Genomic DNA, 14,777 nt, shown 5'->3' on the forward strand with positions numbered 1-14,777 from the left:
CTCTGAAAAAAGTTTACAGACCGTTCAATTTGTGACTTGTCACTTGTGAATCTTAATTTCCACAGTCCGGCTATCACACTCATCCCGGCTCATCTTTCTTTGTGTTCTTTAATACCCAGCTACCAACCTTCCTACCTGTCCTTCCCAAGTACCGCCTTAGCAAGAGGGAGCACAGACTGGCAAAACAGGAGGAGTAACTATCCATCTCACACCATCACCTTTCTCCTAGAGGGGCAACTGATTTGGCTGTCTCTTCTCCCCTATATTCCCAGAATCTGTAGACCTATAATCTTTCGGAGATCAGCAGCTCCCTCAAGTTAAGGTAGAATTAGGCAGAGGGTTCAAAAGTGAAAGTGGGCAGACAGACAATGTGGTCAGATAAGCCCCAACTCATTCAGAAACCAAGCTAATTAGTGAATCTAAGAAGGAAGAGAAAGAAGGAAGCTAAGGCTGGGAGTGAGAGGTACAACTGAGTCTCATTTTCCCTTTCATTTGCATCATTGGGAATTCTGCTAATGGGTTTGAACAGGAACTGAACCGGACCCTAATTCAGCTATGTATATTTCAAAGAAACACATTTAGGAGGTGAATAGTGAAGTTATAATTTAAAAAGAGGAAAAAGGAGACATTATAAAAGAAGCAATGATGCTTGTTCCTTTTTTAAAATTTCTGTTTGATATTAATATTTGGACATGTATTGACACACTAATAACTGCTTTGAGGAACAATTAAAGGAAAATGACTGGCTTTGGGGCTAGGTGAGGATATAAAATAAATGGGTTGATACACTGGAAGAAAGAGAGAACTAGAGAGAAATGTTATATTACCAGTTAAGAAACAGTGAAAGGGACTCGTTTAAGACTGAATGCATAACTCAGCATTGCTATTTTCTGTCTCACTGGGCTTAGGCAGTTTACATGTTCTTTAAATACATGTGCTTTTAATGAACATAAGGTGATACAGTGTCAGTGTATATACTGAGATCGATTCACTTTCACCTGGGTTACCAGCTGTACGTTCTGAATGCCTATAATGAAATGTAGTTATTACAGAGTTTGGTCTCCTAATTTTTTAAGCCCTAAACTGTATTAGAATCTTTTCTAACAGCATCATCCATGTTAACAAACTTTCAGCCTGCTTCCCTCAAGTCTGAGGGATGAACAGGACAGGATCAGCACAGGATGAACACTTGCTTTGTTAGTCTGACCACACAGTTTCATAACTGTTGAACACTAGTCCTTATTAGTCTTTATGGACTTCATTTGGCAGGGTATGAGCTAAGCAGCAGTTAAAGCTTTCGTTTGGGCAAGACCTTAAGCATGTGTTTAAAGTTATGTGAATTCTGCTGGACAAACATGTCCCTTCTCTGAGTTGTGCCTGGGGATGCTGTGATTCACCATGCATATTCAGGCACAAGGCAGAAAAGGCAAAGAGAGAAGTGGAAAAGCGTCTTCCTATGAGTCTGCAAATGGCTTCGGGCACCTGTGATGTGCAACCTCCAGATGTGTGGAGGTGAAAACCAGGCAGGAACCAACTCTGCAACTTAATTCCTTGAGGAGCTAGAGAACATGCAGGCTTGTTAAATAAGAATCTATGGAAGTTTTCTACCTCAAGGTTATTGTGCTTAAATTTGCAGGCTATGACAGAAGGGTGTCTACTGTCTGACAACCTTCTTTGCTCCTGCTTCTTCCTCCTGTCTTCTTCCCAAATGGGTCTTCTGTGTTATTCTCTCCAGGTGTCCTTGTCAGGGGCTCAGCATCTCCTCACAGCATAATTTATTGCTTAGTTATCACTGACTTTAGGTATTCAGAGCTGGAAACTGGTATTCTCTAGACAATAACAAAGGGTGTCCAAGACTGACGCATGACAGTGGCCATTCAGGCTTTGTTGTTCCTGTGTGCCCTGCACTTGGTGCGAGAACTCTCCTTGTCTCCTCCCATGGGTTCTGTGTCAACTGGGAGGCCAAACACAACAGAGAAAGCAAAAGACCCACACTCATAATGATGTTTTCAGCCTAACCTCTCTATGCAGATGCCTGATGAGATTTAAAAGCCAGAGAGACATTTCACAGAGGTCTGCAGTAGTTGGGGCTGTTCATTGTGCTGCAATACACTGCACAGCTTTCAGTCCTAGACAGCAGGCTGTGAAATTGGCTGAAGCATAGTATGATTTATAGGGAAAATTCACTATGTAGTATGAATAACTATATACAGTGGAACTTCATGAGCTTATAAAAGCTGCTTTTGGATATATAGAAAGAGAATGGCTAGGATCTGAAATTGAACTGTTAAAATCCCACTTTCTTGTCTGTTTTGTAAATTCCAGTTTTGGGCTGTACTTAGAGCTGTAATCAGTGTTTTGAAAGGAGTTAATCTCAGAGCATGAGGAGTGACTAATACCATTATTCTCCTTTTAGATTGCTTGCACCGTTTCCCTTTCTGATTAGTAAGAAGAATTCTCTACCCAAAAGGCCCATCTACTTGCAGCCTCTGCATTCATAGTCAAGGATTACTTTCATTTAAGACATTACTTGGATAATTTTGCAAATCTGCTCAACATTTTCCTTTCCCATCTCCCATTTCTTCCTTTGCCCATATTCTCCTCTGGCTTGCACTTCACAGAGTGCTATCCAAAAATGAGAGAGGTTGCTATGATCTTGCCTCTCTTCCTGCAGTAGTTTTGAAGATTTAGTGTGGGGATGGTGAGTTTCAAAATTACCCGTTGTGCGCATCCAGTTCCGTTTCCCTTCTCTAAAGAAAGGGACACCCTTTATTCAAGAGGCTATCACCTCTGTAGTCTGGAAGTCAGCCATTCAAAAGCAAGTAAAAAAATCCTAACTTTTCTGCTGCTCAGGAGTTGTGCGTTAGCTTAAATATCAAAGTTAACAGTCAAAATTATGCACAGACAGAGAGCGCATCCACACATCCAAATCCAGCTCGAGACACCTATGCTTCAGAAAAGGGAAAGCCTTCCTTGTCTTGCTTCTTTCCAAGACATTAACTTGTCTGCTTTTATTAAGCTCCCTGTTTATTGCAAGGCAGTGCAGTTACCAGTGTCTCAAGCTTCAGCAGCTTGTTGCTGTTTTTTTTCTACTTCCCAGTTTCAGAAGCGATCACCGCATTGGGTTTGAACTTCCCTTCCAGCAGATGGTTGTCTCAGTTTCCCAGTAAGCTACTCCAGCTTTGTCAGGCCTGATAACACTTTCTCTTCCTAAAGGCACTTGCGCAGAAAAGCCTCTGGCCTTTGCGGTTCCCTTCTGGGGCCGTCGCAGCCTCTCGGGGAAGCAGCATGTTTGGAAGTACAAGGGAGTAAAGCTCATCCTTAGAAATGTACCTCGACCCAAATATAGAGTTTCTTGATCCTGATAAGCCACTCCTGGAATGAAATATTCCCATCTCTGACCTGTCCTGTACTTAGCCATTGCTGTGAGCTTAATCTTCACTTGTTCTTTATCAATTTTACACTTCAAATTTGTTGGGAATTACAGAGTTTTGATGTAGATCATACTTAGCTACAGGAGTCTTTTTATAGATTTCAAAGAGCTCTTTATTATTTGACAGTTCTCATTCAGTAGGAGGTAGACATTTCGGGCTCACAAATTGGTAACATTATTTTGTTTTTCTTTCATAAGTAACACTTAACTAGTGTTTCTAATAATATTGCAGCTAAACAGATTCTAAATATGACAAAGTGTTGAAAACACTGATGTGCAGGGGAAGTTGTATAATTGAATAAAATCTTCATTTCTTATGCCCAACACTTTAATCTAATCCATCCACTCAAAGCCTAGAGGTTTCCTCGTCTTTCAGCTGCACTTATCTGATAAATGAGCTTTTAAAAATAGAGATGGAACTAAATTCAAAAGGAGTATTCAAACCTCTAAGTACTGGGAGGGCGTAGATAAACTGGAGCTTATATTAAAAGCAGCTGTTGTGTTAACAGTCTACAAAACCAAAAATAGGCCTGAAGTTGAATCATTTATTGAAATATTGTAGTATTTGGTTATGGTGTAATCTGGTTCTCCATGTGTTATTCTACCAAACAAAACCCAGTTCCAGTTTAAGATCAGTATCATTATCTTCTGGAAGGCATATGCTGTTACTTGTGCATGCTGACAAGCTACACGCATGTGTGCTAGAAACCGGCTGTGGCTTTGACAGCTGGTCCTAACTAATTGCCTCCACCAAGATAAACACTGTCCTGGAGTTTGATCAACTACTTTTTAGGATAAGGGACAAACAGAAGAGAGCTATGCACTGTGGGAATCCAGGAGATTAACAGGAAAAAAGATTAACACTGTAAGAATATTGCTGTATCAAGGCAAAAATGCTCATATATTTTATGCTTATAAGGTATGTTCCATACAAGCAGTTTAGAACAATCTGTGATTTTACCTTTGCTACATCCCACAAAGAATATCTCCTTTCCTGCAGTGCCATTTTATTCAGTAATTGTCCCAAGTCATTATACTTCCTACACAATATCAGAAATGTAAGTGTGAAGGGAAATACATTGCTTCAGTTTGTGGAAGAATATATACCCCACTTCTGCTTGGCATGAAATTTTGATCTGATTTATTTGCAACTGCCCATACAGTCTACTCTTATTATTCAGCTTTGCACATGAACTTGAGTCTTGAAGTAAAAATTGCCTAATTCTTTATACTGCTGTTGCACAGGCACAGACTGGACAGACGCACCTCCCTCTTCTCAAGCCAAACCCAAGTGTCAGGAGGAGTAACATGAAGAATGCTGAAATTTGTTTTGAGTTAGATCTGGGTTTGCATTTTGTGGCATGCACTCTAGTATTCCACTAAGACAAAGGAGAAAACTCAGTTTTCACTGTGGATTTATTTCAGTTGCATGCAAATTTCTGGGTGATGAGGCTGCTATGACTTTTCAGCATCTAGAATTATCTTATCACAAAAGAGAACTTTGAGAGTAGGAAGCTCATAGAAGCCAGCAAATTTAACTTCAATGTCATCTGAATTTGAGAGAATTAATGTTCCTGCTTGCCAGGTATCTTGTGATGCTTCCACTGTTAGCTGCCTTCTGTGAAAACCCAGAATGTTTTCTCCCCAAAACATGTGCTAAAAGTTCCACAAGGACAAAGGTGGTAATAAATAAGGTGAACCATCACCACTCTGGCATTAGCACTGGAAGAGTAACACCAGGCTTACAAAAGCACGAACGCATGGCACATGAGCACGTTCGCTGTACAATTACTCTGTTTGTGCAGTCAGTTGCAGTAATTGGATAATTGGGTCCACAACTGCCTAACTACATCAGTAACTACTCATTGCTAAATTATATGTGAGCAATGTATAAAAAGCTCCAGTGTCTAAAAGCCTTTGTTACAGAAACTTCTGTTTCATGAAGGCTCATCCTACTTAAAAAAATCATGTCTGTGCACCATGATATTTTGTTTGTCCATTCCTTTTGAACCAGGGGAGTGTAGACAGAAAAAGAAACACAACTGAATGGGAAAAGAGGCTGTTGTGAACACAGGCTCTTGATTTCCTCTTGTGTTGATCCACAGAGCTTTTCAAGGAACACCATGGGAAGTTAAATAAGGAGGGTTTAAAGGTCCAGTCTTTGAAAGGAGCATTCTGACATGGTCTTCCAGTGACAGGTTGTTTCATTTTTTTCTCTCCTGGCCTTTTCACAACTCTCATTTCAGTTACTTTCATAGGAATAGAGAATGACTTCAGAATATCCTGAACCTGAAGCAGTTCTGGAGGACTGAGCCTTGGCAATGGCAAAACCATAAAAAGACAGATTGCCCTAAGTGGCCATTGCATGGAGAGTTAACAGCAAGTTACCAGCAGGACCACATTTTTGACCTGAGAGCTCTAAAGAGATGCAAGTGTGAAATAGCTGAACTACTAGTTGTAGTGTGCGGCCACTTATTTCTCACCTATAGCCAATAACCTGGATGCCAGAGGAACGGAGATATAGCAAATGATGGTGCCTGTTTTTGCAAGGAGTTGCAGGGACTTTACAAGATTACAGAGTAGTGTTGGACATTAATAAAATAGCAGAATTATTGGATACGTAGGCAAATATGATACATCGGGCAAGATCCTTCATGGTTTTGTAAAGGGAATTCATTCCTCATTAATCTATCAGAGTTCTCTGAAGGAACGAACAAGCATGTTGATACAGGAGATACAGCTGATATGGTCTCCTTGGATTCCTGAAAGGTACTTAATGAGATCATTCACCAAAGGGTCTTAAAGAAATTAGGATTGGGACGAGATGGATAGTTCTGACACGGATATGCAACCGATTAAGAGAATAAGTAGTTATTTTTCTCACCAGAGGGAGCTTACCACTGTGGTCCCACAGGGACTTTTCATCACATTCACAAATGAATGGAAAAGGGGTGAAAAATAAAGTGACAAAGTTCGGTAACTGTTCTGAACTCTTCCTGGAGGAAAAAGCAAAAGCTAGCAAAGTGTGAAGAGTTGCTCTAACCATCTTGTGATGCTGAATAACATGGTGGGTTGGGGGAAGAGAATGTATGAAAATATAAAAAGAGTTCACAAGAGAAATCCTAATTTAATATATGCAGTTACAGACTCTGAAAAAGCTACTATCAACTAGTGCAAAGATTCTGAAGTAGTTATAGCAAGTTCTGCAGGAACATCAGCACAGTGCTGAATGGCAGTCAATATGAAGCAAATTACTAGGGAAGGAAGGGAGAACAATCCATGAAACAATATTAGGCTAAAATATCTTGAATGCTCTGGACATTTTAGCCCTCATATATATATATAAAATAGGACCAAAAAAGGAGCATATTAGAGTGACAAGGAGACTCGTATATATGAAATAAGCTCAATACAAAAAAAATCAAACATACAAGAACTCTAGATACGAAAAAGTAGAGGAGATATGAGAGAGAGCTATAAAATCATGTATGGGATGGAGATCAATAAACAAGGGTCATTTTGCTCTTCTAAAATAAGAGGAAGCATCCGAGGAAATCACCAGGCTGCAGCTCAGCTGTAGAACCCAGGCCTGGGATTATTCTGGGTACTAAAATTCTGGGTACATTAATTCAAAAAGTGATTAGACAAATTCATTAATATAAAAAAAACCCCAAACAACAAAACACTAGAGCCTATTTAATGCTGAGATTAAACATGCACCTCTGGATCAGGAAATGATTGTCTAGTGCATTGCCTGGGATGGGAGAGTATTGTGGGAGAGTACCTTCACATGCTTATCCTGCTTTATAATGTTTCTTACATCTGCTGTTGTTCACCATCAGATACTTGTCTAAGATGGCTTTGGTCCAGTTCTGAATGACTATTCTTATGATCAGTACAGGGATCCTATGAAGTAGGAGATGTCCCATTAGGAGACTTTGGCTTTGATAACAAGTAATGTTGCTGCTTCCATTGTCTCTTTATGATGACTTTTAACTTTTTAAGAAGAGAAATGTTTCACATTGATAATATTTACCTTTTTTTTTGGCACATGGTTGCTATGGAAATAAACAGTAACTTGACACAGATCTACGTTCCTTTTGCTTTCATGGGTAACGTCATTGAGAAACCCCAGATCAGTGAGTGACAGGGACATTTCACGAATGAATTTCATTTTGTAACCTGCACACACAGTTCTTGAGCTGACAGGAGAATAGTTTTAGAGTAAAAAGTACATATCAAAACCAGTTACTGTGTAAGGGATGTTCTCGGTTTACCTGTTGCGCAAGTGTCCCAGCAGGAAAGCAGAGGAAAAAAAAAAAAAAAGGTTTGCAGCTTACTTTTAAAATAATTCTGAACTTCTGCAATCAATGATTCATTAAAGGGCCAGTGCCAGTAGGCAGCAAATCTCACTATCTTCAAACAGTTTTGATTATAGTGTTTGTCTCAAGTGTGTGCTTTTTTTTCTATTTTTAAAGCGTGCAAGCAGTTTTTTGTCTTTCTTGTTCTGGCTTCTAGATTTTATCTCTGTTTATTTTGCTTTTTCACCATAATGCCAGCATTTTCTTCATCTGGGCTTTAACAGTCCTTTCTTTCTTTGCATGTGCTTGAAGTACATTAGAGAGGGTCCCTGATTTTTTTATATCTGGAACATTATTCTTGTCCTTTTTCCTACTGAGGCCCCTCAAAAAGTCACATTCACACATTCACATTGGATGCAGTGGCTCATAGAAATGGCGGTTTCCCTTCAGATTGCCATCTCAGTGACTCAGACAGCTTCTGAAGAAGATCAAAATTAAGACAGCACAATGCAGGGTCTTTCTGAAGCGCTGAAAATTTTAAAGACTGTGAAAGTTAGTTAATAAGTTTTAAAACTGGAAACAGTCCTATGTGATAGCCCTGCATAGTTACTAGTAGATGAAGTTGCAGACAAATAAACTGTGTTTGTTCCTTTTTCTTGGGGGAGTGTGTGTTATCATTTTGTGGCTACGCACTGAAAGTACTGCAGTTCTTCATAACAGCTCTCGTTTATGACTATGTCATGCAAGTGCCCCAACTGCTCTGCCTGCTAGCTGGGCCTGGCAGGTGACAAGATGGCATCTTGCAATACCTGAAAAGCTGGGGTCTGCAGGAGCCAAATACTTCTTGCTCTTACGTGTTCGCCTCCTGAATATGCATCACACCAATGCAGCTCCCTTTGACAGAGCTCGTAGGATATATACCACAGTTTTTTGAAAGTATTAATCCCCACGGAGATATGATAGTCACATACATAGAAAAAGGAAATGAGAATGATAAAAATAAATGCCAAGTAAAGCAAGAGTTTTGTTTTGGATTGAGTTCACAAAATATATGGTCACCAGTAGAATTTATGAACCCCCCATACATAGCTGCAGATGTTAAACAGAGTGAATATTAACAGAGATATTAAAGGACCAGGGAAGAAGTGGCATCCTAGCCTGTGGCCTACCAAGACTGGCTCCTTGCACCTCTCGCACCCCAAAGATAATGTGCATTGCATTGCCGTCACTGTTAGTATTAGAAGCATAACGGGCATAACTTGGCATAAGCTGTGCCCGCAGTCTGTGGAGGGGCAGAGCCTTGAGTGAGGCTGGCAGGTGGGTGCTGGTAGGTTTGGTGCCCTGGCATGTGCCTGCTGGCTGCACCTGCCCTGAAGCTACTCTTGGTCTCCAGCCATCATGGAGATGGGGTTTATGTGGGGTGCAGCGTGCTTGTGCTGCTTGGGGTGCAGTAGTACAGTTGAGCAGCACAGCCTTCTTCGTTCCTCTGGCTCCAGGATGCCCTCCCCGTCCCTCGTGCCTTCCCAGCAGCCCCAAACAGTTTCATTTCAGGAAGCCAAGGTTTCATAGATAAACTTTTGAAAGTAACCTGAGAATAAAATGTCTCACAAACTTAAACTCTTCTTTATCCTCTCAGTATCCTTGCATTTTAAATGTAAAATATAAAAGTTCCAGCTCTGTGTGTGTGTGTCAGTTTTTTCAACTTGCTTAAAAAGGACATAGGAAATCACATGGTAAACATTATAAATATGTCAGCAGATTCAGCATCATGAAACAGTGTTTGCTGCTGTAGTTTAGCTTAGAACTGGAGCCAAGCAGCATGACTGCTTTTTGCCTTCATAATCTTGGAGAAACAGCCCTGTACAATAATTAGGCTTGTGTACTCAGGCCTTAATTTACGATTAGCGTTTGATTCTGCTGAAAATCTGTTATGAACTGAGTCTTCTTGTAACTTCCAAACATGGAAGAAGAAATGCCTTTCTGTTTTGAATTCATTCAGGCAACACCAGTATCAGCAACCACAGAGCAGTTATCAAAGCAGAAGATCAGTGTTTGCAGACCTCAGACTTGTGGCTCTCACAGGTATCATCTCCTATGAGGCAGTCAGCATGGCACTGTAGTGTCCTGTGCCTTGGTGGGGTGGAGTGGAAGTTGCTTGGACTAAAAGCCCTTTTACAATGTCCATCACCTATAATATCTATGTATCACGTGTAATCTCTATGAAAAGCCAAAGTAATGGTCGAGATCGTTTAGTGACACATAGTTAGTAAGAGTATGTACAAATAAAATGTAATTAGTAGCATATGGGATCAGACTTATGAATGTTGTAACAACAAGGAAGTGCTCTGAGTAGTTGAGATAACCCCTCAGCCCAAGATAAGCCGTGAATACTTCACCTGTGTCTGCACAGGTCTGTAGGAGCTGATCATGTTACGCATGAGTAATTTCCCGTCCGAATTAGGGAAGTAGTAGAAGGAGCCTGTAGCTCAAAGAAGATCAATATCAGAAGCAACCTTGAGTGTTGAAGGCAACCATTTCCAGGTAAAGTCTGAATACCTCACTGGCACTGAGGAAGCAAAACTGATAGAGCTGCATTGATAAAGGTACAAGAGGTCGGCATTCAGCTCGTGGGGTGCTGCTGGAGTAGTTGATGCTACACTTTTACTGACCAAGGCCTGACTTAAGGATTGTAGATGAGGGACATGAAAACAGCCTTGGAGCAATCTGTTGGTAAGCAGACTGAGCCAGGCTAGAACCAGGCTTCATTACCCCGCTCTGCCTCCTGGAACCTTGTCTCCAGTCTTGTGAAAAGACATCAACCTTTGGTTCTTCCAGAATAGCCCCTTCTATTGTCACCTGCAAAGAGGTGAGTCCAGAGTAAAGCCAGTAGGTTTGGTTTATACTCTCTTTCTGGAGGCAGTAAAGCCAAATCAGCCAGCATGCACTTGCACCCAGAGAGGTGTTTAGTGGAGCCAGATGTCAAAACACTAGCACTGATTGGCTGGGAAAGAATTTCAAAGAAGCAAGGAGTGGGTGTTTGAAAGACACTTTGCAGCTTCAGGCAGACCCTAACCCACTACGGTGACATCTCTATTGGTTGGTAGAAATAATTACTTTCCTCTAAGCATTCAGTATTTCTTTCTAGTACTCAATCATAGCCTGAATGCTGTGGGGATCTTACTACAAACCCCACTGCTAAGAGTTTGTGTGACACTTGTCTTGGGTGAAAGACCTTGCTATTGGTTAGCAGATTGTAATTGTTGGACAAAGCTGCTGGATCCCACAGGAAACTCCAGCTCTGTACGGTAACTTAAGCTACTTATTTGTCCTACTACTGTCACTTCTATTGTCAGGAGGTAGGCCCCTCTGTGTGCAGGAGTTCGCTGTCTCGGTGGGCTGGCCACAGGACCCGGGCTCTAACTCTTTGCTCTCCTGCTGTAGTTTAAACATCTTTCCCAGAAGAGTGCTGGCAGCGTGAGCTTCTGACTTGCAGCTGAAGCCCTCAGGAGCCACAAAATAGACATAGACATGCTTCACAGAAAGCTTACACTAATGCTAGTACTGTACATAAGATGGATCCCAAAGGTTTACAGAAAGCACAAGCTTATTCACCCTTCATGGGGCAGCTGAAGAAAGTCTTTCCCCATCCCATATAGTGAGGTATGATTGTAGTTTCTTTTCCAGCTTGTAAAAATTTCCACAGGAACAGATTGTGTATAATTGCTTTCCCTCACTGTTCAAATGTGGTTCCCTGAAATGAGAAGGTTTAGATTTGTATGAGGCATCACAAAATAATTAGCTTATTATTACTTTTACCTATTGGTGTTTTATTGGTAGATAAGAACATAATTTTTTTTAGGATCATTTTGATAATTTGGTTGTAAAACTGTAATGCAGATTGGCTTTTTACTGGTATCTGACTGTTTTTCTAAGAACAGTAACAACCACAATCAATACATTAAAGATGAAAATGCAGCCTGCACTTTGCATTATATTCTGTCAGTGATGTTATAGTTTCAAACCTTTAAACCTCTCTGAATGCTTTATGGATTTGCTTAGTGAGGATAGCTCACTGCTGTAGTTTTTACCATAGGTGAACTTCATTAGCCCTTCCTAAAGTAAAGAAATAAATTAAATAAAGCTGATTAGTGCTCAGCACAGCTCAGGCAGTCCAGCTACAGTGGTTTATCAAAGCAAAGCTCTTCATGTTCCCTCCAGACTTACTGTTCATGAACACTTCAGCCTAGCTGAGGGCCTGTCCCCGCTTGGGAAGAATGATGTTTCATGAGTATAAATGAACGTGTGCTGAAATCCTCAGGGATTTCTGGCTTCTTGGTGCCAGTGGCAAAATTTTAATAAGAGCAGATTCAGTCCCTTCTATGGAGGAAGAAATTGTAGTTGTAGTGGATATTAGCTGCTCGTGGGTTAACATGAGGGATTTCTTTCCCCCTGCTTAGATTACAGCACAAATTAGCTGAATGCATCAAAACGCTCCAGCTTTACCCTAGTATAGAAATGGTCTTAGCTCGAAACCCTCAGTGTTAATTTCCTTTTATGCAAGTTCAGGCATGCTTGGCCGGGATGGCAGACAAACTGCTGCAATTCAGTTACACTAAAGCTAAGGAGCAATAGAACGCTGAGCATTTCATAAGCCAGGAGACCACACACACTGTCTTCTTCCTCAGCAGAACAAACACAGCATCAAAGTGGTATATTTGCTAGTCCCCAGCGAAGCCTCCCGGGTGCAGAGTGGGCAGGGGCAGCCCACAGAGCTGCCTGCCCAGGGTCAGTGTGACCCCCTCCCTGAGCCCAGGGGAAGATCACCCCAGTCCCATGCCCTCAGCAGAGCTGGCCCCCTGCCAGCACCCCAGGGGATGGGACACTTCGCTTCTTAATGTACAAATTCTTGCTGCCCTCCCGCTCCGCCTTTCTTCTTTTGCATGCCTTTGCAGCCCCAGCCGAGTGCCCCTGCGTGGGCAGGCCTGCATTCAGACTTGGGAAATTTGGCAAGTGACAGGAATCGAGCTTCCTGTTGTTCACTGCTGGCAGTTCTTCCTCACCCCTCCATTGCGTCTGATGGTGAAGCCAACAAAATGCAGCTGGGGATGGTGCTGGGGACCACCACACTCACTGCAAAGCCATGGCAATGTCATGAAAAGCCTCCTCCCCTTCCCCCAAATTAGGATTTGGTTAATTTGGTTAATTATGGCCTTGAAGAGGGCATATAAGTTGTATAGCAGCATTTGGGCTCTAATTACTATCTGCGGGTACCTTATGCAATAACCCTAAATCACTCTACGTAAGAAGCTGTTTGGTAGGACCAGGCATTTTTTGTAGTTTCATTATGATGGCAAAGGATGAAAGAGGAAGAAAGTCACTGTCGCTTTTGTTTTCTCTTCCCGTATCAGTGTAAAAATGCCTGTGCAACCTTCTGATGGTCTGTGATGAAAATTTTAAAGCTGCTTTTCCTTAATTCCCCTAGTAAGAAAGTTTCAGAACAGTAACAAGTGGACAACTCCTTCTTTCAGGTCTCATCAGACCAACCATAGGTCTGTTCCAAGGCTCCTCTTCAACAGGGAAGGCCTCCCAGCTCTATTCTGCAGTTGTCACCACACTGGCAATGGTGGTGGTGGCATTTTCTAGAAATGTACTTTAAAGTCACCAGGGTCCCCATAGTGACATATGGACCCTCCCTGAGGACCCCCTGCCTCTGGAAACAGCACGGTGTGCATCCCATTGTGGGGGCAGAGGAACTGCATGGCCAGAGACACCACCTGTGAACCCAACCGGCTGCAACCATTTCTGGGCTTGGTAGAAACAGGGCAGTGGTCACAGCTGCCACCTTGCTCCCCACTTCCCTGCTTGCGAAGCCTGAGGGTGACCAAACCTGGGGAGAGGTTTCTGCCAGGTAGCCTTCTTCATGAGTCTTTCCTCAGGATGTCCTCTCTTCTTAATGAGAACACTGATGTCCCAGCCACATGGCTTTTTACAGCAGAAAGACTTTTGGTTAACCCTTTTGGTTGGTACACATGTGACCTAGAAGTAAATTACATTCCAAACTTCATTCAAAACATATTACCCCACACAAGACACAAAATGTGCATTGGCTTTTGAGAGGTATCTGCAAGGATTATTTTTTTTCATATCCTTCTCTCCTTTCAACTTTTTAAAGCTTTAATATTTAAATTTCTGGTTAATTTTATTTTCTTTCAACAGCTCACCGGTCAAGTGAGGAAAAAGACTGGCACTGCTTCTGGGTGGCAGTTTTATGTTCTTTTGTTGCTTAAAGGAAAGTTGATGAAGATTTACATCAGCTTTATGTTTGAAGAGCCATAATGCTGTGTGAGTTACATTCCTCATCCTCAACCCCATTTAATTTTCAAACAATATAGGTAATCATGGGAGGCAGACTTCATAATATTGAATTACTGTCATCTCATATGTATGTATGTATAAATGCCTGGATCAGCTCAAGCACCTTTGTGAGAAATAATCTGTCAGACAAAGTGTAGGAAACACAGTGCAAAACAACTGTCACCAGTCCTTTTGTAGATGTAATAATGTATTTTAGCTGCTCGAGCATAGGAAAGCCTGTTATCATGAAAGCACTGATGAATGCAATGCTTTTTGGTCATGTGGATTAAAATGCTTCCTGATGTGTAGCACTTGGCAAAGCTTCCTGTATTTTTTCTTGAAAAATTATTCATGTGCATATTCTTGGCATGTCATTCCTACTTTGAAAAATGCAAGGTAAGGTGTCCTTTGCTTATTCCTTTCTTGGGATTAATGCTCTCTTGAAAAAACTGCAGATGATGGTCACTTTTACGAGTCTATGAGAAGATGTGAGAATCCTGCAGAAAAGCCCATTTGCACCCATGGGACTGTGCATCCTCCCTTCCTCCCCTGCAGAGGAGTTTTAATGTTTCCTTTCCCTCCCAGTCTCTATCTGCTTATGAGGATGGGAGCAGAACTTGCCTGTGAGTACACCCTATGCACTGCTGAAGGTGAGCTCAAAGTCCTGCGTGGTCCACACACCCAGATGG

The 14,777-nt window shown here is 41.6% G+C and overlaps 1 long non-coding RNA gene across 5 annotated transcripts in view; it reads left to right on the forward strand.

Moving 5' to 3' along the window:
* LOC142058842 (uncharacterized) overlaps positions 1-14,777 on the forward strand; it is a 61,563-nt gene that overhangs the window by 21,497 nt on the left and 25,289 nt on the right. For 4 of the 5 annotated variants that reach the window (XR_012661132.1, XR_012661133.1, XR_012661128.1 and 1 more), the window contains exon 2: positions 13,951-14,076. The exons of the other annotated variant lie outside the window; for it this stretch is intronic. This is a non-coding gene — a long non-coding RNA (uncharacterized LOC142058842). The remainder of the gene's footprint in view (positions 1-13,950; positions 14,077-14,777) is intronic. 5 annotated transcript variants of the gene reach the window in all.

This window comes from Phalacrocorax aristotelis, chromosome 1 (genome assembly GCF_949628215.1).
Source record: "Phalacrocorax aristotelis chromosome 1, bGulAri2.1, whole genome shotgun sequence".
Taxonomy (NCBI): domain Eukaryota; kingdom Metazoa; phylum Chordata; class Aves; order Suliformes; family Phalacrocoracidae; genus Phalacrocorax; species Phalacrocorax aristotelis.